Raw genomic sequence first — 9911 nt, 5'->3', positions numbered from 1 at the left:
CTGAAGGGACTTTGGGGATCCTCTGGTGGAGTCCCCCCAAAGACCCTGAAGATAAGAAGCACCTTGTGTCCTTGTTAAGCACAGAGCCCTGGACCTGAACCACACCTCCTGAATCTTGGTCACCTAGGTATCTGATAAACACCTCAGGTGACTGATCTCAGACAGTCTGGGAAGCACTCACCTATCCAGTGGTTCTCAGGCTGGACCACGCAGAGCCTAGAGATCTCTCACCGCTTCTCTAGCGCTACAGAAGGATGCAGTGGGAATGAAGGGGAAGGACTGAGTTTGTGAAACTGGAGGCCTCCCACCCTGCTACGGTCTGATCATGGTGAATAATAGGAGCAAGTGTTTATGAAACCCTCTGTCCTAAGAGCGGTGCGTGTATTCTCCCCTTAGCCCTTAAAATCACGCTAGGAAGCAGGTGTTAGTACACCTGTTGTATGGATGAGAGAACTACGGCTGGGCCAATAAGTAGCTGTTCCAAGATCACACGACTAGTAAGTGGCAGAGCTGGAATTTGCATAATACAACTCCTTCCCATCACGTTATACTAACCTTGAAGAAGCTCCACTTGCATTGGGTTTATGTCTTATTGGGCATCTTGCAGTATTTAGATTATAAAATGGATTCCACTGCTAATAAAGGTGTGAAAACACATTGCTAGACTGATCCCTACCTTTTATACAAGAAGAAGCAAAGGCCCAGAGAGGCGACTTTGTGGTCACAAGGACACCAAATAAGGGTACAAAGTTGGGAGTTCTGGCCTGAACAAGGCCAGTAGCTTCCCCAAGAGGCCAACTCTGAACTTGGCTCCTCACCCAGCCAGCCGTGTGCGCTGGGCCAACCCGGTCTGCAGCCTTTCCTGATTTCCTAAGGCTGGCAGACAGCATCTGCTGAGAAAGAGTTATGGCCCCTGCTGAGGGCTGGATTGGGTACTGAGGACATTTAGCCAAAGGGGAAAACAAAGGTCATGGTTTATGGTGAGTAAATTTCTCATCTTGTTACACGGAACCATGACTCCTTTGTTAGGCAGCCTCGAGTGTCTACGACTGCAACTGAATCTGATCCTCTTTTATTCCTGTTGTAATTAATGTCCACGTGGCGTGGGGCTTCCTGAAAGGGTGAGATATTTTCTAGAGGAGGCTACATTTCAGGTGCAGGTGACTTATTTCTTCTTCCCTGGGACTGGTTCATCAATCACTTGGAGATGTTTTGCAACCAAAGGGCAAATGCATTTCTCAGAGCAGCGGCCTCCACCCCAGTCCCCAAGCCAAAGCCAGGCAATCAGGAAAGGGCTTGGTGGGCAGCCAGCCCCTGTCTTCCAAAACCCACCATCTGGGAAGTGCATGTGTTGCCTCTGCTCCCAGTGCGGACTGGACGCTTGGCTGGGTGCCTGCAAGCCCTGCTCCCACAGCACTCGGTGGTCTGTCCGCCTACGGTCTCTGTGAGGGCCGACAAGGAAGGTTTGGAAGCTGCACGCTCTTTGCTTGGGAAGTCCAGCTGAGCCTCCAGGTTGATTGATTTGATTGAGTGTCCAAGACCCAGTGTTTTCTCCAGGGCTGCTGTCAAAACTATCTTTTCATGTTGAGAAATCAATTTTCCTCACTTGGCTGAAATGGCTTTACAAAACGTACGTTTGAGAGAGGGCTGGATTCTGTAGCCTACTTCTTGAATGACGTGCTTCTTGACACATGCTCTGTCTTGGAGGGGCTCGGATTAGATGGGTCTTGACTCCTTTTATGGCCTCCTTGTCCATCCCCCCCGCCAATTCTAGAGAAGGCCGTCGCACCAGGTAGCCTTTGAGCATCTCATTACCTAGCAGATGGGTCATAGACAACTTCTGCTTGCATTTCTCTCAAAGTAGTAATGTCCCTGATGTATCTTAGCAGAAAGTCCCATGCTGAGCAAATCTGACCACGGAAGTCTGACATTTGCAGTGAGAGGCAGCACTGCAGTGTCTCACGTTGGTAGGAAAGTCTGGGAAGACAGATGGGGAGAGAAAATGCGGGTGTGGTAACAGGGTAAATTTGGAAGAGAGTAGTTGTGGGGAGACAGACTTTTACCTTTACCCTCTTAGGGTTCTTTTTGGCTGGGCCTGAGAATTCAACTGACACAGACAGATCAGCAGGAGAAAAATATCCAAATTTATTTAATGCAAGTTTTATGTGACCCGAGAGCCTTCACAAGGAATGAAGAACCAACAAATGGCAAAACCTACTTGCTTTCAGATTCGGTCAAACCAAGAGAGGCAGTGTGGAAACTACAGAAGGAGATTAGAGGAGGGTAAGAATTATTTTAACAAGGTCTGTTTGCGTAGAATTCTCTCCATCCCAGCTTATCTGTGATGATAAGAATGTTACTTTCCTTCTGGTACTGGGAAGACGGCTTTCTATGAGAATCGCATCTCCTTCTCCTGCTTCTGAGCAAAATTCGAAGGAAGGTTGGAATTGTTTCTTGTATTTGCTGTTGTTGGAATGCCTTTACCTCAAGAGAGTCAGTGTGGCAGGGTGACATAGTTGGGGTGGCATGTTCCGAACCCCTTCACAGTGCAGTATGGAGGGAGACGGCATGGGGGGGGGCGGGGCCGTTCTGAGCATTAGGCTGCTGACCAGCCTGGTTTGAATTCTGGCTTGGCCACGTCCCAGCTATGCCTCTGCGAGCAAGTTCTTGATTCTCTTCTTGGTGGCTTCATGTGAAAACAGCACTTACTTCGTGGAGTTGCTAGAATTAAATGAGTTCATGAATATAGAACATTTAGCACCCTGCCTGGCACATAATAGGTGCTCACTAAATATTAGCTATTATTATTCGCCTTTTTCTTGGGAAGTGATAGTGGATCCCCTGGGGATCTAGCCGTGGGGACCTAGCCAGTGAGGTTTTGGTTCCTCCTTGACCGCGATGTCTCAGCCGCTTGGGCTGCCCTGCTTTCCCGGGGACGGTGGCAAGCGGGGCGGACTCCTCTGACCTGCCCAGAAACACTGCGTTGAGCTTCCTAAAAGCAAGGAGGCTGCAAGGCAGGTGACTTACTCAGAGGGTAAATGCTCCTCGGGCTCCTACCCACTTTATTCTGCCATCCCGGAAGGGATTTTTCAGTTAAAGAGAGGAAAGACCGATCACCTTGAGCTCCGCCCTACCGAGAGAAGACCTGCCGAGAGCTTTCAAAGGCTTGCCTCCTCCGGGCATGCCCGCCCTACCCGCCCTCGGCCCCCAAGGCACAGCACGTGGGTCTCTTTTTCAGGCTCCTCAAGAGAAAAATTAATGACTCTCAGACCGATACACAACTGGCAGGAAGAATGCAATCCGGCAGTGTTAGAAATCGAGCCGTGGCCTGTTACTGTCCCTCCATCTCCCTGGCCTGAGCCGAGGCCTTGGGCGGAGAGACGCGGCAGGTGCCGCGGCGCAGTCGTCCGCGTCGATGAGCGGCAGGGCGGGGTCCCCAGCTAGAGCCTCGGGGGCTGTCCTACGGGTTGATGCAGCTGTCTAATAAAAGACCATTTTCATAGTCGGTGTTCAGTGAAAACATTCCATTTTCATTTATAGAAGCGGTGAAGCCACCTGCTATTTAAAGGCCCCCTCCTCCTCGTCTTCCTCACCCCAGGGCGGAATCTTCCAGCTCCCTCCCTCAGCCAGCTGTGTCTTGTCAAAGTTCCAGTCTCCTCCTTCAGAGACGTCAGTCTCTCTGACCGTCCACCCCATGTGCCCTGCTTTTTATACTCAGCCTGGAGGACGGGATTATGGCCTCACCCACAAAAATAGCTTCAAGGAGAGCGGTCAGCTGAGGAGGAACTAGGTGTACCCTGTCGAGGCACGAGGAGCCAGACATGACTCGCCTGCAGAGCCCAGACTCCCTGCTTCGCTCCCCACCCGTGTTCGCACCCGGCTCGGGCTGAGTCAGGCGCCGACAAGCGAGGGGGCGGGGTGGAGCGAGGACGAGGAGAAAATGCTGCCGCCGAGGCAGGAGCGCAGAAGCCAGAGTAAAGGCAAGGGGCTCAGAGCAAACAGAAGGAAGAAAGCAAAACAAAGAGCCAGATGCAGCAATACCTCAATGAGCCAGCCGGCTGGGGGCATGGGCGTTTTCGGTTACTGGAAGTTTCTAGTCAACTGTGAATGGAGCCAAAATCCTTTGCCTTAACCCTTAATTCAGAAAAGCTTTTTACATAGTGTCAGTTCACTTCCTTAAGGCCATTCCGGACGGGGACTATGGGATCTTAGGGCAGCAGTCGGGACGTCAATACCGCAAACACGGTGGAGAGCCTGTGGAGGGAAGGGTCCCAGCCCCGGTGGAAATATATGCTGAACCCCTCTGCTTGCCCTGAACGCTAAATCTCTGAGAGAAACTTGTTTTTTCATGTTTTTGGTTTCATCTTAATCACGAATTGCTGAGAATTTTTGTTAAATCATAACTGCATAGTACACTTCTATTTATTCTTCAAATCTCAACTTGAGTATCACCTCCTCTGTGAAGCCTTTCTGATGACTCCTGCTCTCCCCTCAGGCCCTCCCCATCATTTCCCTCTTGGCTTAGCACACTGTGTTTAAATACTTTATAAACATGGGACACAGTGGGCAGGTGATGAAGGGAGGGCTTCCTCTATGACCTTCCCCGTAAAGAAGCTGAACTCCCAATCTTTGCCTTATGATAGTAATAAACTCCAACTACCTGTGAAGTCTCAGAAGGTTAAAAAAAAAACAAGTCCTGCTTTACTGTTCTACCCCCAGCTCACGGCCAGGAACGAGGGAGGGAAAGAGAGGTGAAAAAGGGAGGAGACATTCTATAAACAGATAAGAGGGGAGAGAGAGAGAAACCATTTACAGTCTTGGTGATTTAATCTTAATTCTGAAACCTATTCCCTGTCTGTTTCCCTCTGATCTGTAAAACAGAGTGCCTCCTACAAGGTTTCTGAGTTCTGAAACAACTCAGGAGGATAATAGTTCTCTTTCCATTAACGAATCCATTCTCTAAATGTGCCATAGGGGGTAGGAGTGGGGTGGGAGTGTAGGGAAGACAATCAGTCAGCAGTTAGCAAGAGCCAGATAAACACAGTGGCGGACCCGTGGCCAGATTGGAGACCAACCAAGACTAAGACAGTCAACGCTGCTCAACATTTGTTGTGTCTCTATTCTGTGGGCCATGATAAAAGTCCCCAAAACCATCCTTGTTGGGCCACGACCCATAGTTGTGAATGGGAAATCAGGAGTAGGGCAAAAAGAAGGCAGAGCACCGCTCTGGCCTAGGAGGCAGCCGCCTGGACACTGGCCCCTGGACGGCTTGCCCGTCCAGCAGGTAGGGCTGGTATCTGGGGGATTAGCTCATCTGCCCTGAGCTCAGCAGAAATCGGGCACCCCTCTCTGCCCTGGGCATGCCCTTCGTGTGTGTCTAGCCCCCCACCAGCTCTGGCAGCCTCGTGTCTGCCTGGTCATGGTGTCAAGTCTAATTTAAGCCATGGGCCCAGTGATCCTTTCAATCTGCCTCTGAGAAGGCCTACATACTGCTTAAAAACCAACCAACCAACAGCCCTCTGGCCCTGTGGTTTTACAGACAAGAGAGGATGTGGTGACGTCCTATTATAGAGGTTGTAACAGTGTCCTCTAGGGTCCCCAAGGTAGACGACAGCGTGTATGCCAACCTGGCAGACACACAGCTCATTATGTCTATGCGCACCAATGGTGTGTTCAGAGCTGTACCCACGTGATGAAACAGGAAGTGCACTGGACATTTCCTCAGCACGTCCGCTGCTTTCCTGCACTCCTGGTGGGCAGGGCCCGTTTTCACTTCTGTATCCTCAGTATCTGGCACAGAACCTGACCAGGTATAGGGGCTCAACAGATGCTCCCCGAATGGATATAATAATTCCATTTTCAGAATTCAATTACATCTTGATTCAAGTCTGATCCATCATCTCTTTGCTCCTTTATAGGGATGAGCTCACTGAATGTCCCCGCAGTCCCCAATAGCTCATCTGTCACTCAGCGGCCAGCACCTCAGCAGCAAGGCAGGCTGCTCCTCAGGTGGCCAAGCAGAGTGCACAGGGTTCTACCCTCTTTCTTGCCTTCCTTCCTCTTTACCTTCCTCTTTCCCTTCTGGCGGGGTGACCAGTTGTCTCAGCTTGCCCAAATCTGAGGCCTTTCTCAAGCGAAAACCAGGCAAATCCCAGCAAACCTGGGCAAGTTGGTCATTCCATTCTCCTTTTCCCTTCCAGAAACATATAATGAATCATGGTTTGGGCGTGGCCCTGAGCTAGACCATGTGGACTTATCAAGAACAGGATAAAGCTGCCACCCTCAGGAATCTCAGAGTCTAATGGGATGGAGACACAGTGGGCAAGAAATGATAGAGTACCAAGGAGAGGCAGAGTAGCTGGAGGGCGAGAGAGAGAATATGGTGAAATTAGGGGAAGTTTCCTTCAGGATGTGACAGCAAAGAGCAGCAGAAAAGTCTGATTGGCCAAATGCACCCAGGCCTGGTCAGGGAGACTGAGACAAGTATTTCCTTACAAGTTGGGAGTGTCCGCTACCTGGGTGCTGTAGTGTTCCTGAGGAATCGTAGGGTAACAGTGTCAAATATGGTGCAGCACCATCATCCCAGGAAAGCACAGGCCCAGCTATGCTGGAAGGCGTTGACTGGTTTTACTCAGGGCAGTGGAGCTAATTACAGAGCCAAATTCCCTTGGCTCCGGAGTGAGAATGTTATTGCATTTCCACCCCCTTATCATCAGCTTCACCCCTCCCTTCTGTACCCTACCTCTCTCTTCTCCTTTTCCAAAACATAAATATAAGTCAGGATCTTGGCCCGGTGACAAGACAGGTGATCATTTCCATTCCTTTCTCACGGAAACTCAAGCCTTGATTTCTGCCACATCTGGAACACAGAGCTTGATGAAAGCGGAGTCGAAGGTCATAGTGCCTTTTGGCCTAGGATTTCAGAGTCTGAATTCCACACTCTCATTGGGCAGCTCTTGAGCAAGCTCAGGGCTTCCAATGCCTCCTTAACATTTATCTTTCAGAGAGTGGGGAAAGGACCTGAGATATTCAGTGGGAGTCTACTCACAGCCTGCTTTTGGTCGGTCTTCTCGTGCTCCTCTTGAAATTGGATACCTTCTGGTCTCTCTGGTTTTTCTGGCTTTAGTGACTCGCTGCCCTGGGAATCTTTGCTGGCCACAGTGATTGCTAAGACTGGGACATGACAGGTGCCTCTGAACCGGAGCCTTGTACTATTCCTATAGGTTTGGGTTGGACTGGGCTGCCCACCGCATGGACACACACCCACAGCACATATGGTTGGCACTCCCGATAGTTCAGCTTCATGTTAGCTTCACCGTCCAGTGGAAAGTGGCTGGAGAGCTCGGTGGTGAATTCACTCATTTTCATATAGGAGTCTGTATTTACTGATGGGTCAAGGCCTCTTGGATTTCTCTAATTTGACTGGGTCCGTTATTTCTCTCTAGCACTGAGTTCAGGAGGTAATTGGAATCAATTTAGGGTTTTTATTCCATTCACTTAAAAGTAATTTTAAACAATTTCACCTTGTCCTACATCTACTCCCCACCTGCACCTTAACAACATATTGTCTTCTGACTTATGTACTGGAGAAGCTTTGCTATGAACCTAGGGCAGGAAGTCTTCAGCTGACTGCCGTGGAGGTAGGTAGGTTCCCAAGAATCTTCTTCAGGAGGGCAGGTGGCCATGTCTCGGTCCTACCAGCTTTGACAGCTGCGATATCTAGGGCCTGCTAAGCTACCTTAGGAGAGCCTGCCCTAGAGGGGGCTGAGTCCCCCGTTTATTTGTAGGCCCAGAAATCCTAAAAGCCACTCAGGAGCCTACTCTTCTCCTCTATATACCTAGATGTTGACTTCTGGAGTGGCCCGGCTTCTGAGGACTGAAGCCATCAAACCAGGGGGAGGAGGATGCTTCGAACCTGGGTAAGTGCTTCTCTCTAAAAAACTGAACTGTGCAAAGGGGCCAAAGAGAAACCAAGAGATAATGAACTCCTATAGTGAATATGTTCCTCCTTCAGTAGAGGATGTTGCTCTCCCTACAGGTGCCCTCCCCTTCAATTTTTCTCTTCTCTTTGGCCGAGTTCCTTTGCAATTTATTATAGAACTTCCTCCTACCACATGTTTCTCCTGGAGTCTACCCCAATGTCAGTAGTCTGTTCTCATGGATTCAACAATTCATTAATATTCAGATCTGGATTTATGGTATCATCTTATAAGGGAGAGAAAACCCTATGCCAAAAGGGACAATGCATATAGCTTCTTTCTCTTTTTGAAATATATTCAGCTATGACTAGAAGTGGAGGGACAGGGAAGGAGAAGGGTATGGCCACCAAGACTAAAGCATAAAAGGATAGAAAGAAGGAACCCCCATCTTGGTAAGGTGCCACATCAAGACAAAAGTGACTTTTGATGAAAATAGCTCAAAGTAGCTTTATGATGACAAGTACAATGATGACATTGATGATAAAGATGAGGAGGAGGAAGATGCTAACGGTAATGATGTGAACTGAGTGTTGGGACAAGTGCCATGAATGAATTGATTTGGTTACTGAAACCTTCATACTGGGAATTTCCAACGGTTTCATAGCAATTGGCATCTTGGATTGATTGGTAGCAGCTGTTTCAACTGAGTGGCATCAGATTCTGGGGTTTGATCCGGGGTCGTCTGCAGACAACGTGATGACCAATTAGTGATGTCAGATGTAACCAAAAGAGAGAGTGGGGAGCCAGAATTTCATATACTCACCGTCCATGCAGCGTAAACTATGGTTTGTTTGTATCGCATTGCACAGGAGTTGAGACACCTTGGCTGTTCAATTTTGTACTGGGTTACTTACAAACGTGCCATAATTTGTTGGGCACCATTTACTGCTCTCCCACTATGTGCCAGGCATCCTATGGTGTTCGGTGTTCAGAGCACAGCACGGTGAGGGTGGTGGCAGCTGAAGACGCGCTCTCTCTGATTGAACTTCCAAGGGCAAACACAGAGGGGAAAACCCAGGGACTTGGCTGGAAAGTTTAGCGTAAGAACATCTTCCCCCTTCCCCCTTCCCCCCTAATACTTCAGGAGGGCTAGGAAAGTGGCCTTTCCTATAGTAACCTTGTGTCCCAGCACCCACCCTTCTCCTTGCTTCCTGTGGGGGCAGAGTCAGTTTTTCAGTGACAGGCCTGATGTCATGATGATTTCAAGTGATTTGGCCCAAAGACAACACCTACTCCCTGAACAATATCCATGAAAACTGAACGCAGTAACTTGAGTGAGTCACATTTTCCCTGTGGATGTGATTTGCAGATGTCGGGATGGAACTTAACCAGGGCTGCCTTCTGAAATGGAACTTCCAGAGAGCAGCAGACAGACTGCGGAACAGCCTTCCCAGAAAAAGAAAAGCCTCCTATAGACCAGCAAGAGCTCTGATCACACAAATGCAAGCAAGGTTTCCAAAGAAAATGAAATGAGAGTTTAGAGAATGGGCATGGAAAATTTCTCTACAGAAAGATTCAAACTCACTGTATACCCGTGAAAAGGAACCTTTTTTTTTTTTTTTTAAATCAAAATATGTTCACAAATACTGGCTTATTTGATTCTCATAATAACCATGAATGTGGGCTGTGGATATGGGCCATGAAAACATGATTCTCCATTTTGCGGTTGGGAGAAGGGAGAGAGAATGTCAGTGGTTTGCCTTTCAGGGCACGTGAGTAGCAAATGATTGAAGCAGGACACGGGTCTTCTGGTTGCCCCTAGACGGTGTTCTTGCTGCCTCATTCTGCCTTTACAAACTGGAGGTGGGCCACCTAAGTAGCAATCTCTTTCAGACAGAAATGTATCTTTAAAAAAAAATAAGGACAAGGATCAAAAATAGTCTCAAATGAACATGGAAAAAATATTTTAGTTATATTTTATGATACATTCAA

At 48.7% G+C, this 9911-nt stretch overlaps 1 long non-coding RNA gene across 1 annotated transcript; it reads left to right on the top strand.

Moving 5' to 3' along the window:
- Window positions 1–1997: 1997 nt before the first annotated feature.
- LOC118539530 (uncharacterized) lies at window positions 1998–9610 on the top strand. The gene is made up of 3 exons (XR_004919215.2): window positions 1998–2283; window positions 7843–7919; window positions 9289–9610. It is a non-coding gene; the product is annotated as an uncharacterized LOC118539530 (long non-coding RNA).
- The last annotated feature ends 301 nt before the right edge of the window (window positions 9611–9911 follow it).

The sequence above is a fragment of the Halichoerus grypus genome, chromosome 2, assembly GCF_964656455.1.
Source record: "Halichoerus grypus chromosome 2, mHalGry1.hap1.1, whole genome shotgun sequence".
Classification (NCBI taxonomy): Eukaryota; Metazoa; Chordata; class Mammalia; order Carnivora; family Phocidae; genus Halichoerus; species Halichoerus grypus.
The sequence above is the reverse complement of the archived record's forward strand: the minus strand, read 5'-3'. Positions and strand labels throughout refer to the sequence as shown.